At 45.5% G+C, this 17,379-nt stretch overlaps 1 protein-coding gene across 1 annotated transcript in view; it reads right to left on the bottom strand.

The window, feature by feature from the left end:
• Positions 1 to 17,379, bottom strand: part of LOC114647400 (uncharacterized) — a 723,921-nt gene that overhangs the window by 690,142 nt on the left and 16,400 nt on the right. The window lies entirely within an intron of this gene.

Raw genomic sequence — 17,379 nt, 5'->3', positions numbered from 1 at the left:
CCCCTCAGTATTTGCCCCCCACTCTTCTTTACAGTTTAACTGTTCAAGTTCGCTCACATCAGATGGTGAGTGTTGGTGGTCTGCTATCTTCAGATCTTTCCACAGATTTTCACTGTGGTTTAGGTCTCTGAGCTCTGATTGGCCACATGAGGACATTCACTTTTTTCTCCTTCAGCCACCGTGTGGTCAGTTTTGCTGTGTGCTTCGTGGTGTTGTCGTGTTGAGAGGTGAACATTCTGCCCATCTTCAACTTTCTGGCAGAGGGTAGCAGGTTTTCCCTCAAGAATTTCATGGGATTTTTCCCCATCCATTTTTCCTTCTACCCTAACGACCCCCACAACAGGATGCTGCCCCCTCCATGCTTTACTGTAGGTATGGTGTGTTGTGGATGGTGAGCTGCATTGGTGTACCGTTTGGTATTGAGGCCAAATAGTTTGGTTTTGGTCTCCTCTGACCAGAAGACTTTTTTTCCACTTGGCATCAGAATCTTCAAGGTGCATTCTGGGAAAGATCAAACGAGCCTTAATGTGGCCTTTCTTGAGAAGTGCAACCCTCATGAACAAGCCACGATGGTGGAGCACTTGTGAAATTGTTGTCACATGCATGCCATTAATGACCACTTTGTGCCTGTAACTTCTTCAGAGTGGACATTGGCCTCTCAGTAGCCTCTCTTACCAGTTTCCTCCTTGCCCTTCCATCCAGTTTGGAGGATCCTAGTAGTACCAAACACTTCTTTATGATGGACTTTACTGGGCTCCCTGGGATTGATAAAGCCTTTGAGATGTTTTGTCTCCATCTCCTGCCTTATGTCCGTCCACAACTCTATCCCGGAGATCTTTTGAAAGTAACTTGCCACCCATAGTCAGTTGTTTGCTGTCAGTGGCACTGCCAAGGAAGGGAATGAACGCTCCAGGAACAGCTTCACTAATCACACTCATTACAACTGACCACAGGTGGAAGGGCAGAGTGGTGGCTCTGAGGCTAAGGGTCTGTGCTGGTATCCAGAAGGTTGCTGGTTTCGAATCCCCGTCACTGCCAAGCGAGACCCTTAACCTGTAACTACTCCAGGGGCACTTATACAACGGCTGACCCTTCTCTCTGACCCCAAGGGGTATGTGAAAACTAACAAATTCCTGATACAAGAAATTGTGTAAGGTGAAGTAAAGAACAAACCAACAAAGCCAGTAACTGCAATGGAAATGGTGGGCACTGCCACCTGATTGGGGGGGCGGGGGGCTGATCCTTTATTCACCTCAGTAGGTTATGTTTCTGATTTTTAAAATTCTTCTCATATCTTTCACTTGGATGTTAGAGGTGGCATTGACTAAGTAAAGCTGTGATAGATAGAGTGAAAGGCACTATATAATAGATAGATAGATACTTTATTAATCCCAAGGGGAAATTAACATACTTTCATGTGTGTTTTCATTTAAGGATGTAAAGCAAAACAAATGGGAATATTTCCAAAGGGGGGATTCTTTTCTATGCCCACTGTAGATAACGCATTTCATAAACTCCTTCAGTGCAGCACCAAATAGCAATGCCAGTTAGACACAAAGTGTGTGTGTGTGTGTGTGTGTACAGGGGATTCAGACGATATTCAGACCCTGTCACCTTCTGTGCACTTTATTGTCTTGTATATTTAATTCTCCATGGACGCGGTTGCCATTTTGCCCATCAGTCTACACTGACAAAGTGGAAACATGTGACCTGAAAGGTTTATTACAAACTGAAACAAAATATCTGCCAGCTTTGCATACCTGGAATTGGCCGATTTATGCCATTCTCCCTGGCAGATCCTCCCAAAGTCAAACCATGGGGTTTGTGGTCTCCTCTCTTCCCAAGACCCTTCTCACCGATTTGGCCGAGCCACTGCTTGTTTCAAACGTATTCCATTTAAGAATTACGGAGGAGAAGAACAACACGGAAATGTCTTAAGGGCAGCTCTGTGAATGTCCTCGAGTGGCCCAGCCAGAGCCCCCGGACTTGGACCTGGTCAGTCATCTGGAGAGACCTGCAAACGGCCATCCAACCCGGGCTCTGAGAGAAAAATGGCAGAAAAGCCCAAAATCTGGGGTGGTAAACTTGTCACGTTAAAACCAAAAAGCCTCCTGGCAGGAGTGGCTGCCAAAGGGTCTTCAGCGACGTCAAGTGTCTCAGTATTTGTGTCAACCTGCCATTTCAGTTTTTTATTTGTCATCTGAAAGTCCTGCTTTGGCTTTTTCAGTCTGTGGCACTGACGGTTACTTGACGAGAACTAAAATGAATTGAAAGGATTTTAGCAGAAAAAAAATTGTGAAACAGGTGAAGGGTCTGAAGATTTGGGTTTGATTTTGGGCTGTGTGCCCCCCATGTGATGGACCGGCGTCCCCAAACCACCCTCTCCCAGTGAGTGGAGCTCCTGGCAAGTCTTCATGGTGTCTGGACTTCTGTCTGCTTTGTGCACAGTCAGGGTGTCGCGTGCGGTACGGCGCGGCGGTAACTCGATATGACCGGCGGGAGCGCAGCTCACATGTGGACGGCATGAATAATGGAATTCGGGGAAATTCACTGAGATGTCAGCATTACGAGTGAGAGACGACTGCGGGGATCTGCCACGGTCTGCCTCGTCTTACATGATACCGGCCCAACAGAACCGACCGCCTGCCCTCGGCTTAATCCGATTAGGGGAGCTGCGGTCTGAGCTGGCAGCGGTGGGCACCAGAGCGGAGTTACACTGTAAAAAATGGTGAAAGGAAAGGAAAAATTACCTGGATATCTTCAACTAAACATTTCATTATTTTTTACAGCCAAGTTCTGTGAAATCGATATTTTTCTACCTTCAAAATAAGTTTACTCATACATTACAGTTATGCTGAAAAAAATCGCTGTTAATTGTACGTGTAATCCAAGAGTGAAGGTGAACAACGGAAAACGGTAACATGCCGCGTCCGTGACACCGGGGCTACGAGATCTGCATAAGGACACGCCCCTTTACCGAGAAAAACGTCAACGAACTTAGCGGACTTACTGAGCGCCGCGTGCTGAAGGGCTAGGAGGTTATGGAGGCTGTTTGGGGGGGGGGGCAGAATTCAATAGGCTGGCACACCACTAGGGCACCACACACCACAAAAGCAAACGTCACTCGCCCACCAGACAAAGTGACGGAATACTGTTTGATGTTTATAATTCAACAACACACATCTGTTATATAGTGCCTTTCACATCTATCTATCTATCTATTATATAGTGCCTTTCATCTATCTATCTATCTATCTATCTATCTATCTATCTATCTATCTATCTATCTATCTATCTATTATATAGTGCCTTTCATCTATCTATCTATCTATCTATCTATCTATCTATCTATCTATCTATTATATAGTGCCTTTCATCTATCTATCTATCTATCTATCTATCTATCTATCTATCTATCTATCTATCTATCTATCTATCTATTATATAGTGCCTTTCATCTATCTATCTATCTATCTATCTATCTATCTATCTATCTATCTATCTATCTATCTATCTATCTATTATATAGTGCCTTTCATCTATCTATCTATCTATCTATCTATCTATCTATCTATCTATCTATCTATCTATCTATTATATAGTGCCTTTCATCTATCTATCTATCTATCTATCTATTATATAGTGCCTTTCATCTATCTATCTATCTATCTATCTATCTATCTATCTATCTATCTATCTATCTATCTATTATATAGTGCATGTCTATCTATCTATCTATTATATAGTGCCTTTCATCTATCTATCTATCTATCTATCTATCTATCTATCTATCTATCTATCTATCTATTATATAGTGCCTTTCATCTATCTATCTATCTATCTATCTATCTATCTATCTATCTATCTATCTATCTATTATATAGTGCCTTTCATCTATCTATCTATCTATCTATCTATCTATCTATCTATCTATCTATCTATCTATCTATTATATAGTGCCTTTCATCTATCTATCTATCTATCTATCTATCTATCTATCTATCTATCTATCTATCTATCTATCTATCTATCTATTATATAGTGCCTTTCATCTATCTATCTATCTATCTATCTATCTATCTATCTATCTATCTATCTATCTATCTATCTATCTATCTATTATATAGTGCCTTTCATCTATCTATCTATCTATCTATCTATCTATCTATCTATCTATCTATCTATCTATCTATCTATCGTATACCTTTCATCTATCGATCTATTATATAGTGCCTTTCATCCATCTATCTATCTATCCATCTATTATATAGTGCCTTTCACCTGTCTATCTATCTATCTATCTATCTATCTATCTATCTATCTATCTATCTATCTATCTATCTATCTATCTATCTATTATATAGTGCCTTTCATCTATCTATCTATCTATCTATCTATCTATCTATCTATCTATCTATCTATCTATCTATCTATCTTTTATATAGTGCCTTTCATCTATCTATCTATCTATCTATCTATCTATCTATCTATCTATCTATCGTATACCTTTCATCTATCGATCTATTATATAGTGCCTTTCATCCATCTATCTATCTATCCATCTATTATATAGTGCCTTTCACCTGTCTATCTATCTATCTATCTATCTATCTATCTATCTATCATATAGTGCCTTTCTATCTATCTATCTATCTATCTATCTATCTATCTATCTATCTATCTATCTATCGTATACTTTTCATCTATCGATCTATTATATAGTGCCTTTCACCTGTCTATCTATCTATCTATCTATCTATCTATCTATCTATCTATCTATCTATCTATCTATCTATCTATCATATAGCACCTTTCATATCTATTTATGAGGAACATTGATATAAAAACATATGATTCTTAATCCAAAGCCCCCCCCCCCCATCCCTTCCTTCCCTCCCTCTACTGTTCCTAGTCAGTTCAGCTTCTAAAGGAGGTCATGTTGCCCAGGGGGCTCTACTAACCACTGCTGACAGCTAGAGCCACCAACCTGCCATGTGTCCTCATCCTGCCAGATCTCTCCTCTGCCTCAGACATGGTGAAGCATCAGATCCTCCATGCCACCCTCTCTGACCTTGTCATTACTGAGGATGCCCTCGGGTGATTTGAGTCGTAACCCTTGGGCAGATCCTAGCGTGTGGCCTTGCATGGAGAGATGTCAAGGTTGCACCAGTCAAGCACAGGGTGCTCCAGAGATCATTGCCGGGTTCTCTCCTCTCCTGTCCTCTCCACATGCCAGCTCACTAGGGGGGCTCCATGGTTTCCCTTCTTAGTGCTGTGACACCCAGCTGTACCTGCCATTCCTTCTAGAGGACCACACAGAATCATCTGGACTCTCAGCTTGTCTCACTAATGTTGCAGCCTGGCTAAAGGGGCATCACCTCAAGGCGCAGCCTGGCAAAGATGGACCTTCTTGTTATTCCAGCTTGTCCGTCTGTTCAGTTGGGCTCACATTCACTAACACCCACCAAGCTTGTGGTGGTCATCGATAAGGGACTGTGCTGCAGATGTCTGTTGTGCCTGTAGACGCTTAAGAAGATAAGACAATAGGACACCACTCAGTTGTTTGTCGCTTGTCTGCTTAGCTCATAGCTGAGCTGTCCCAGCATGTCCTCCACGTCCTCCTTCCAGGCTGTCAAGGTCTCTACTTCAAATTCTACATCTTGGTAGTTTGTTTCAGATTCCCTTTGCATCAAAATGTGCTTCCTGGCTTCTACTCTAAATGGCCACCCCTTCGTTTCCACTGATGTCCCAGAGTGTGTCATTCACTCTGATTCTGCTGGATCTCCTCCATGGATGCCATGGAGGATTCTGGAGATCTGGATGAGGTCCTCATGCCGTCTGCTCTGCTCAGACTATCCAGGTTGAGTCTGTCACCGTCCGCCATGTCCTTCAATCCCATGATGCACGGCTTCAGGTGCTGCTATGTCTTCCTTGTACCGTGGAGACCCTCGCCACTCCACATGTGGTCTCAGCAGTGCATTGTAACGTCTCTCGATTTGCACTCGACACGTGTGTCTCTGCGTCAGATCAGACAGGGTGAGGCACAACTCTCTGCTGCCAGGACCACCGGGTCCCTGCCTAAAATGGATTTCACATTCACGGGGGTCCTGAGGCCCAACTCGCTGTGAATCACAAGGGACAACTACACTTGAATTCACAAAAGACGTCCTGTGGCTTCGGAGCAGCTGTCCCTGTCTGACAAAGTTTAACGCCATCACTAACAAGTTGACTTCCGCCTGGCTGGGCTCTCTGCAGTAGTCGCCCTGAAGACACGACTCAGAGATCTGCACAACGCCGAGGCAGACCTTCGATTGCAACTGGCCACCCTGCCACCTAACGGGGTGCCCGCTCATTAGCCGGAATACAGTACAGCAAAATTAGTATGAGAATTTGACAGTTCCTAGTGACAAAAATAAATCAGGTAGGCCTCTCATGTGAAATTCAATGAAATCCAATTAAAAAAAGACCCCCGTCAATGAGATACGTCAAGCGTGAAAGCCACATGACCAGGGGCCTCGTGTAGAAACGGTGCGTACGCACAGATTCCTGCATCTGGATGTTTCTGTGTGTACGCACATTCCCGCTTTTGTTCTTATGCCATGTTATAGTGTGAGTTCTACGCACGGCGTTATACTTGAGGCCGCTGGTCCAGGAACTGAAATGTGCAGGAAATGTACACACCCAGGGACGCCAAATCTTCTTCTTCGTCTTTCGGCTGCTCCCGTTAGGGGTCACCACAGCAGATCATCTTCTTTTATATCTTTCTGTCCTCGTCATCTTGTTCTGTTACCCCCATCACCTGCACCATCACCTCTTTACTTTCCTCCTGCCTCTGGACACGTCTCCCCCCTCTTCTTCTTCTTCTTCTTCTTCTTCTTCGGCCAACAGTAGCCCAATTTCTGCCAGCACTCTGCTGGCCAACAGTACTGGTGACGGTCGTTGTTAACCCAGGGCTCGACTGATCCGCTATGGAAATTTGTATTGTTGTCCACATATTGATTTGGCAAAATTTTACACCGGATGCCCTTCCTGATGTAACCCTCCCCACTTATCTGGGCTTGGGACCAGCTGTGGCTGGGTTACCCAGGGACGCCAAATAAATGTTGAAATTTGTGTATGGGGTGGGAAGAAGAATCGACTGATTGATGTTAATTATTGATCAGTTGTGCCTTTGGCCACACAGCAGTAACTGAGGAATTGTCAGTCACCGTCAAACTCGCCTTATCGAGACCAGGGACACGTGGGCTGCTGCAGCCTCCCCAGCCAGCATCGGGCACAAGGCAGGAAGAAACCCTGGACAGGGTGCCAGTCCATCACAGCGTCACACACACACAGTCCCAAAAACACTTTCCAAAGTTGCCCACCATCAGATACCCCGACTAGATACCCAAAGTCTTTATAGAAATGATTGCTTTATTTTATCAAAAAGGCTGCGCAAGGCACAAAGCTCCAAAGAACACAACAGAAAGGCCCGATAGGCAAAGGGAATGCACAGCAAAGTCCGAATACGGAGTCCGGCAGTGAGGGTCAAAAACAGAGCAGAGGTGCAAAAAAAAATAAAAAATCAATAAGTCGAGCAAAAAAAAAATCAATAAGTCGAGCAAAATAAAAATCAATAAGTCGAGCAAAATAAAAATCAATAAGTCGAGCAAAATAAAAATCAATAAGTCGAGCCCCAAAGTAAAATCCAAAGGTGAAGTTGAAAAACAAAGCAAGGGGTCAGAAATCCAGAAAACCACAGCGAGAGCAAAGAAACTCCCAGTGAACCGCCAGGAATTATGGGAGGGCCTCCCGTAAATTGGGTGGGAGGGCCATTCCTGGCAGTGATTGGCAGGTGGTTCCACCTCTTATAGGGGAGCCACCCACAAAATGCAAGGGATATGACCTAGGCCACGCCCCTTTCCCAACAGAGAGAGAGAGAGCGTGTGAGAGAGAGAGAGAGAGGAGAGGGGGGGGATATGTTTGCCCGCATTGCTGCACCCACCACACGACAGCCCACCTCAGGATCCCAAATCAGGGCCTAAGTGCAGTCATGCGACGGGTGACACCTCAGCATCAGTAACATTATCAATAAAAGAAACAGGAATCCTAATAAATAATCGAAAATGAACGTCTCGATGTGTGCTCAATAATCCAGGTAAGGAAATCCTAGAAAGTTGATTCAGTTCATGTGGACGCAGTTCATTTCCTGGGAGATACGTTACAACACTCATCCAAGTGACCTCCTCAGTCTCGGTTGACTTCAGGTTTCTCCAACCTTATAACCAGTACCTTGGCATGATGACTGCAACTGGCACCACTGACTAACAATGGGCCGTGTGATCGATGACATGGCAGTACCATTCACAGAGAGTTGAGGAATGGCAGCGATCACCACATTGTACGATGGACTTACAAGATGGACTCTCAGCACTGACCAAGTGTGTCTGCTCTTGGAACTGTGACTTCAATCCACATATCTCGTACACAAAGGCCAGTACTACAGGCAGAAACATGGGTGTGCCATGGGTTCCCCAGCTTCTCCTATTGTGGCCAATCTGCAAATGGAAGAAGTGGAAAAGAGGGCGCTATTACCCCATACTGGAACACCACCGAGCCATTGGTTCAGGTATATGTCCGAACCTAACAACATTGACTAACAATGGGCCGTGTGATCGATGACATGCCAGTTGTCCATGAGTACCATTCACAGAGAGTTGGGGAAATGGCAGCGATCACAGCATTGGAAGAGCATTTACGCAGTTAAGTGCCAAGAGGACTGCCGTGAATTATACATCGGGGAAACCAAACAACCACTGGCGAGGCGCATGGCACAACACAGAAGAGCTACCTCATCAGGCCAGTCTGTTTCCACCCACAGGACAGTGGTCACTCTTTCAGTGATGAAGATGTGCACATCCTGGACTGGGAGGAACGCTGCTTTGAGCGAGGAGTCAAGGAGGCCATTTACGTGAAAAAGGAACGACCATCTCTGAACCAAAGAGGGGGCCTAAGGGTACGTCATTCACCATCTTACAATGCGGTGATCGCTGCCATTCCTCAACTCTCACACTCATAGACAACTGGCATGTCATCGATCACACGGCCCATTGTTAGTCAGTCTTGTTAGGTGCGGACATATACCTGAACCAATGGCTCGGTGGTGTTCCAGGATAGGATAATAGCGCCCTCTTTTCCACTTCTTCCATTTACAGATTGGCCACAATAGGAGAAACTGGGAAACCCATGGCGCACCCATGTTTCTGCCTGTAGTACTGGCCTTTGTGTACGAGATATGTGGATTGAAGACACAGTTCCAAGAGCAGACACACTTGGTCAGTGCTGAGAGTCCATCTTGTAAGTCCATTGTACGATGCTGTGATCGCTGCCATTCCTCAACTCTCTGTGAATGGTACTGGCATGTCATCGATCACACGGCCCATTGTTAGTCAGTGGTGCCAGTTTCAGTCATTATGCCAAGGTACTGTTTATAAGGTTGGAGAAACCAGCAGTCAACTGAGACTGAGGAGGTCACTTGGATGAGTGATGAAACGTATCGGGGAAAAAAACTACATCCAGAGGAACAGAATCAACTTTCTAGAAATCCATCCATCCATTTTCCAACCCGCTGATTCCGAACACAGGGTCACGGGGATCTGCTGGAGCCAACACAGGGCACAAGACAGGAACCAATCCCGGGCAGGGTGCAAACCCACCGCAGACTTTCTAGAAATACAAAATGAAATAATAAAGACACGACACACACTGTGAACACCAGCCGGCCGGCCGGGGGGGAATGCAGGCTGTAAGACGACGCACGCCGTGTGGACCTGAGTGTTGCTGCTCCGGGTTCGAGTTTGTGCTGGAGGGCACTCTTGGTCTTTGCCACGTGGTCCATTGTCCTTCCTCAGCTCCCTGTTAGTCTCATTCTGACACCAGTCCTCTCAGACGGCACTCAGCCACTGGCACCGAGCTCGGCTTGGCAGAGCTGATCTTTGAGCTCAGTCATCACGTCCAGTGCCAAGGGAGCTTCCAGGCCAAAGAACGACTCGGAGCTTTTTTTGCTCCATGGGGAGTGGATGGCGTCTCCCCTGAAGTAGCTGTCAGCTCACACAGAGACGGCGTGACCTCCTCTAAATTCATCAACCCACAGCTGATTCCACGTCTGCTTCAGAGTCCCTTTGCCTGCCGGTGACTACCAAAGAGGGGAAGTGGACTGGACCAGCAGAGCCTTGGGAGGATGGTCACTATAAAAAGGCACTATATAAAAAAAAGTCTGCTCAGGTGTCTCTTTTGTTCCCTCAGAGTCACTTTGCCTGCCAGCCGCTGTGCAGAGAGAAGAAAAAAAAAATGGACCGGCCGTGGCTTGTACAGAAAGGCACTATATAGAAATATTACTATGCATTTGAATCTGCAGAAATAACCGAGTGAGATGTGCTTCAAGTGGGCAGTTGGTACGGAGTGAGCAACAGGTGCCAAGTGGGTAACAGGTGACCTATAAGAATCACAGTTTTGACTTCCCTGCCCTTGGCTCCAGCAGACCCCCGTGACCCTGTGTTCAGATTCAACGGGTTGGAAAATGGATGGATGGATGGACTTCCCTGCCACCATTACCTCCACTGTGCAATGAGTGGACTGGAGCTGTAAAGCTGTTTGGTGACTTTTGAAAGGCGCTATATAAACCCTTAAACTCCCAAATTCAGTCAGTACTACTGCCTCATTAGTTAAATGCCTCATAATGGTGATTAGTAAGGAAAGGCGCTGTATACCCCCCCCCCCCCCAGCATTAAGGTGCGGCATGAACCCAAATGAGTCACTGCGCCCTCCTGCTGCCCACACTGTTGAAATATGGAAGCTGCTCCGCCATCAGATGTTGTTTGATTCGGAAAGGCGCTATAAACAATCAGCCGATCACTGACTTATTGCGTACATTTTCAGCGAGTTATGTGTCCCGCAACAGTCGGCAAACCCGAGCAGCGGGTATACACAGTTCGGCTGGCCTTGACCACCTTGTCTTTAGGGGTCTGAAGCTCTTTAAGGGGTCATTAAGGGGCACACACCCCCGCCATCTGTCCGCTCCTAATCCCTCACGCGTTATCACGTGTCAAGCAAAGCGCAGGACGCGCAGTCCCCGCCGTGTCTTTGTCTGCCAGCAGAGGGCAGCGTCGAGTCGCAAGGAAAGCCGCTTGGCGATCCGTCGATTGACTGAGCGGGTGAGGCGGCGCTGGCACGACTGGGGTCTGTCGGGATCGGCGACGACAAGACCGACAGGATGAAAGGAAGGCGACAAAGGCAGGGTATGAGGTGACAACGACTCAAATGACGGGGTTCAGCTTCCAGAGAGCGAACTTTATGAATCTGCAGAGCACCGGGGTTCTCGCGAACAGACGGCAGGTAGGCTGGCTGGGTCTCGGCGGCTCATGGTGGCACTGCAAGAGTCGCTCAGGGGTCTCTGTGGTACACAGAAGAGCTTCAGCACACCCCTCAATGGGACTACCAGGCGAGTGAACCCCAATGTGAATCAACACTGAGGCAGGCTGGGCTCACTTAAACCCTCTGCGCTCGACTTTATTTGGGAGGTCCAGTCCTAGAAGACCCCAAATCGTGATTGTTGGCACATTCGGCTTTAGGTTTAGCAGCCACCATTTGCTGTCCCTCCAGTCCACTCTGGTGAGCAGCTTAGCCAGTGCGGTCACCCAAATGGGACTGCAAATTCAGACAGAAAAAGGGTGTGGCTTATATAGTGCCTTTCAATAGTGACCACACTCCCAAAGTGCATGTTAGGGTCACTGCCGTTTTCTTATTTCTACAGTGTGAGTCCAGTGACCTGAATGCACACTCACCGTGAGTCAGGGGAGATATCGGAATCTTATGGTTTATATAGCGCCTTTTCAATAGGGAACACAATCCTAAGGTGCATTTTAGGTTGAAAGCTGGCAGTGCACAGGTGCTGAGTGGTGCCACCTGCATACCACAAGATGTCTCATCAGACCAGACAGACTGTTATGTCACCGTCTGGGTGTCCTTCAGGTCCCTTTTTGCAAACCCCAAGAGGGCTCGGATCGGTGGACTGTGGCCATGTTGGTTGTCTTTCTAGAAATTTCTCCCATCTCCACATAGGTTGTCTGGAGCTCAGTGAGAAGGACCATCAGGCTCATCAGGTCACCCCTCTTACCGAGGCCCTTCTCCCATGATTGCTCAGTTTGGCCGGGCACCACCTGTTGGAAGAGCCTTGGTTAGTCCAAGAAGGTTGGGAACCTTCAGCGATGAAGTGCCTCGACACAAGCTGTGCTGGCAATTCCTTCAACCTCATGGCTTGGGGGTCCTTCTACAGACAGCTGTGTGCGCCTTTCCTAATCAGTCCAGTCAAATGAGTGGACCAGAGACTCTGAGTGAGGCGTAGAAACTTCTCAGCGATGGTCGATAGACAAGGACACTGCTGAACCAAAACAAAGGATCTGAATGCTGGTGTCACTGGGATCTTCCAGTTTTTATTCTTAACACATTTGCAAAGATTCCTCAAATCCTCTTTCCCACTTTGTCATTTCTGGGGTCTTGAGAGTTGCTTGATGGTGTTCTGGGGTTGATTTGGGGAACTTGCAGTCATCCAGCCAGCTGTGAGTTCTGCGTCACATCAAAGTTTGCTTGAGGAGAAAGTGAAGTTGAACCAGAAATGGACCTTTCAACATGATGATGATGCGAAGCTCACTAGTGGAATGGCTCAAGAAGAAGAACTGGGGGGGGTTTAGGGACTGGCCAAGTCAAAGTCCTGATTTGAATCCCATTGAAATGTTGGAACGGGCAGGATGGGCAAGGAAACCCCAAAAACTCCTCGTAGCTGAAGAAATCTGGCATGGAGGAGGAGGAGAAGGAGTCCAAAATGTCACCGAGTCAATGTCAGAGACTGCAAAACACCAACAAGAAGTCATTTCTGGTAAAGAGTGTCTGAGGCCAAGGGCAGACTTACGTAGTCCAGTAGTCCAATACATCCATCTTAATAAAAGGACAAGTGTCTGTGTGTGTGTTTCCATCGGGTTTGTACGCCTCTGTTATGTCCCACTTGGTATGAGATTTGTAAAAACAGTGCTGTTTGTGATGTACCATCTGTTGAAAAATGCAATGCATTTTATTGTTACAAATGTTTGTGATGCGCCATCTGTTGGAATAAAAATGCAATGCAATTTATTAGTTTGAATGTCTCTGATTTGCAGACTCTTGGACTGAGAAATTACATGCATTTTATTGCTACAAATGTTTGTGATGCGCCATCTGTTGGAATGAAAAATGCAATGCATTTTATTGCTACAAATGTTTGTGATGCGCCATCTGTTGGAACGAAAAATGCAGTGCATTTTATTGCTACAAATGTTTGTGATGTGCCATCTGTTGGAATGAAAAAATGCAATGCAATTTATTAGTTTGAATGTCTCTGATTTGCAGACTCTTGGACTGAGAAATTACATGCATTTTATTGCTACAAATGTTTGTGATGTGCCATCTGTTGGAACAAAAAATGCAGTGCATTTTATTGCTACAAATGTTTGTGATGTGCCATCTGTTGGAACGAAAAATGCAGTGCATTTTATTGCTACAAATGTTTGTGATGTGCCATCTGTTGGAATGAAAAATGCAGTGCATTTTATTGCTACAAATGTTTGTGATGTGCCATCTGTTGGAACGAAAAATGCAGTGCATTTTATTGCTACAAATGTTTGTGATGTGCCATCTGTTGGAACGAAAAATGCAATGCATTTTATTGCTACAAATGTTTGTGATGTGCCATCTGTTGGAACGAAAAATGCAGTGCATTTTATTGCTACAAATGTTTGTGATGCGCCATCTGTTGGAATAAAAATGCAATGCAATTTATTAGTTTGAATGTCTCTGATTTGCAGACTCTTGGACTGAGAAATTACATGCATTTTATTGCTACAAATGTTTGTAATGCGCCATCTGTTGGAATGAAAAATGCAATGCATTTTACTACTGTATGCATTGCAAAATATATTCAAATAGATGGCGCACCTGTGCACTGCTAAGGCGGATGTTCCCTGATTAGATTTTAACCCAACTTAGACAGGTAGCACAGTTAGTCTATTTTTTATACTTTTGTTGAATACATGACTGAAAAGCCAAATGTTACTTATTCAAGTAGATCACCTTTATCTTTAGATTCTGTTTGGATGAAAGGTCTACTGTTTGCCCGTTCAAATATGTTGAAAAATCCACAATTTCCAAGGGAGGTAACCCTACCCCTAACCCATGATGACTGCAGTTCCGAAGGGCAGCCCTGATGGGTTCCCCAGGTGCCACCAGGGGGCGCTGCCTGGAGGAGATTCCCTTGTTTGATGGCAGCATTGCCTAACCCTGAAGTGCTTCTAGAGTGCAACATTCTGGCAGCAGATGTATTCCCGGGTCCAGCGTAAGAGGAGCCACCTCACCTTTATTCTGGGAGTTGGGGGTCTTGAGGAGGTGAACAAAGCTCACCTGAGCAGAGTGGAGGAAGAAAATTAGTTTGTGTATTGGAAGACACCTCTGGAAGGTACATTTCCTAAAAAATGAAGGGCCATTTGAACCTGGGGCTGTGCTGATGTGTCTGGAAGTTTGGGGCTTTGAGACGTCCCCTGCAGGTCACAATAAAGATCTTTGTTAGGTGCCATTATTGAGATCAGCAGGTAACCTGCACCTTGGCTGTGGTATGCTGTGCCACCCTGAGCCAATCACATCACCTGTCCTCTCAGTATGGTGTCCCAGTTGGAGATGACACCGGATTGGATTTCTCAGTCCTTTGTAGAACTCACAGTCCATGTCAAGAAATCCAGGAGCACTAGAGACACACAGCCTGTGTCAGAGACGCCCTTTGGAGGTCCACAGTAGTTGCCAATGGGGCACATTTGATGAGAACAGGCAATCGAGGTGCACAACCCCTGACAATGCTGCCCACCTCATCTCTCCAAAATAACATCAGGTTGAGCTTGGAAGGACCCAAACGGCCTGAACTAAGAGCCGCTAGGAATGGCTCATGGGATGAACTTCTGGAAATGGCAGTTTTGGTTGAGTGAGTGCAGCGGAACAATCGAGGACTGCAGGGTGACCTTTCGTGAAAGCAGAACATACGTCTGAGTCACCTTCACCGATGTGTTTATATCCACTGATGAGGAAATAAAAGGGAAATGAGAGCAAATTAATCAAAGCATCCATTTAAAGACCTGAAAACCCCTCTGGGGAAGAGGCTGCGGCCCACCAGAAATTGCGGTTTGACTCTTTAACCCTTTAGTGTGTTCCTAGGATGGCAGTGGCTCACCTGAGGGAGTCAGCGAGTGAGGAGTCGAGTTTAAAATGGGCACATTGAAGTCATTGACGGGTAGGGGGCTCTGATTTGCACTGCATTAAAGTTCCATAAAGTGTCAGAATATTCATGAATTTATTTATTTTTACAGGAGAATGTTATCTCATTCAGCAGATGGCAGCAAAAAAATACCATAAAGAGAGTAATATTGGTACTTAACACTAGAAAGGGCATCGTCACACGTCACCCTGAGGTGGACTCGGGCTTAACTGGAATGGCATAGAAGAAGATCCTCTGGTCTGATGACACAAAAATTAACTTCAAGTTAAAATGTGTGACCTTTCTAATAGACAGACAGATATGAAAGGCACTATATAATAGATAGATAGATAGATAGATAGATAGATAGATAGATAGATAGATAGATAGATGAAAGGCACTATATAATAGATAGATAGATAGATAGATAGATAGATAGATAGATAGATAGATAGATAGATAGATAGATAGATAGATAGATAGATAGATAGATAGATAGATAGATGAAAGGCACTATATAATCAAAGGATAGAGTTTGCCACCTAACTGCTCTCCTCTGCCTCATCTCCTTCATCAATGTCTGCCTGTGCCGTCACCTGCTGTCATATTTGTCGTTGGAGGTCCGCTGAGTGAAGACATGAGGAGCCATGATATTATTCAATGACTCAGTTCTGATAAAGGAGAGTGTTTGTTTTGTCGAGGGCTTGGCAATGGTGTCCTGGTAGAAAGGCACTATATAAAATAAAACTTTGACAGATAGACTGACTCAGATGAAGCTGAGTAGCACCAAGTGAAATGTCAGGCAGAGCTGGGGTCTCAAGCCCTGTTTCCATTTTTTATTGTCCAGTCGCCATCCTTCTGCTCTTCACAATGGCTGCTGCTCCTTCCTGCTGCCGGGTTGGTCAGGATCAGGTGGCCGGGGTCTCAGTTCTTCTTCTGGGTTGTTTTCTTACCCCTTATGAGAATTGTGACCCTCCAGTGATTCAAACAGCAAATATTGTTCAGTGTCAAATAATAACACAACGGTGTTCTCACAGCTGCCCGGTAACTCCAACATCTGGTTGGCTTCCTTTGATTGAAACATTCTTCAGCGTTTGCCTTCTGAGGACAACCTGCATACTTTAGTTTGCCTTCATATCCTGTGATGTTTTTGTGGCTAAAAGCAATCCTAGCAAGTTCAGGTTCACATCAGAGTTGACCGACAGCACGGGTCGGGTGGACTGATTTGAGTTTGGCGAGACTGCGGCGAGTGATCAAAGTCCGCTATCAGAGTTTCTGTACTCGACTCTGTGTGAAGCCGAGGAGAGCCACACGAGAGTCCCTGATGACATCATGCCGGGGGGACATTTGCCACATTTAGATTAAGAAGGTGACAGGCCTGGATTTGTTTTATGACAAATTGGTTTTCTGCGTCTCCCTGTTATATTTTGGCCAGGACTTGTCCCCTTGGCTGATGTTTGATTTCCTTTCTTTTGTTATATCAGTTGTTTATTTGATTATTATATTTCATTGTTGTTCATATTCTTATGTTTATTAATTGTTTAGTATTTGGTTTGGATCCCCGGGTGGACACCATACACGCTCAAGTAGCTTATATGAAATGGCGCAGTATTTGCATGTAATTTACATTTCGCTCATCGTCCCGTACATGTGGAGTCACCTCTCGATTATCATCACACTTGATGCGATGCAAAGAATCGCACATCGTTTAGAGAATTTTTGCCGTACTAACACATCCAGGAATATCAGCTTCTTTCTGGTTTGTTGTGCGATTTGTCGATTCGTTCTCACCGACCTTGCGTCCGACTTCGGCAAACGACATGCGACTTTTCAAAAGATCCACGATGTCATTGTCTCATCTCGAGAGATCACACTTCACGCTCCCCTTCAGCCCTCCGGCGACTGCACTGACCACTTATTTGGGTTGTCACAGAGACAACGAGCGAAGCCAACGAGACGCGAGGCGAACGAGAAACCGAGGGTCTGTGACCTGGCGGGAGGCGACAGCAGGGGAGGCCTGCACATCACTTCATTCGTGCGGATTCGGCCTGCTGCTTGACATTCTGTTTGCT

This window comes from Erpetoichthys calabaricus, chromosome 2 (assembly GCF_900747795.2).
Source record: "Erpetoichthys calabaricus chromosome 2, fErpCal1.3, whole genome shotgun sequence".
In the NCBI taxonomy this organism is placed as follows: Eukaryota; Metazoa; Chordata; class Cladistia; order Polypteriformes; family Polypteridae; genus Erpetoichthys; species Erpetoichthys calabaricus.
The sequence above is the reverse complement of the archived record's forward strand: the minus strand, read 5'-3'. Positions and strand labels throughout refer to the sequence as shown.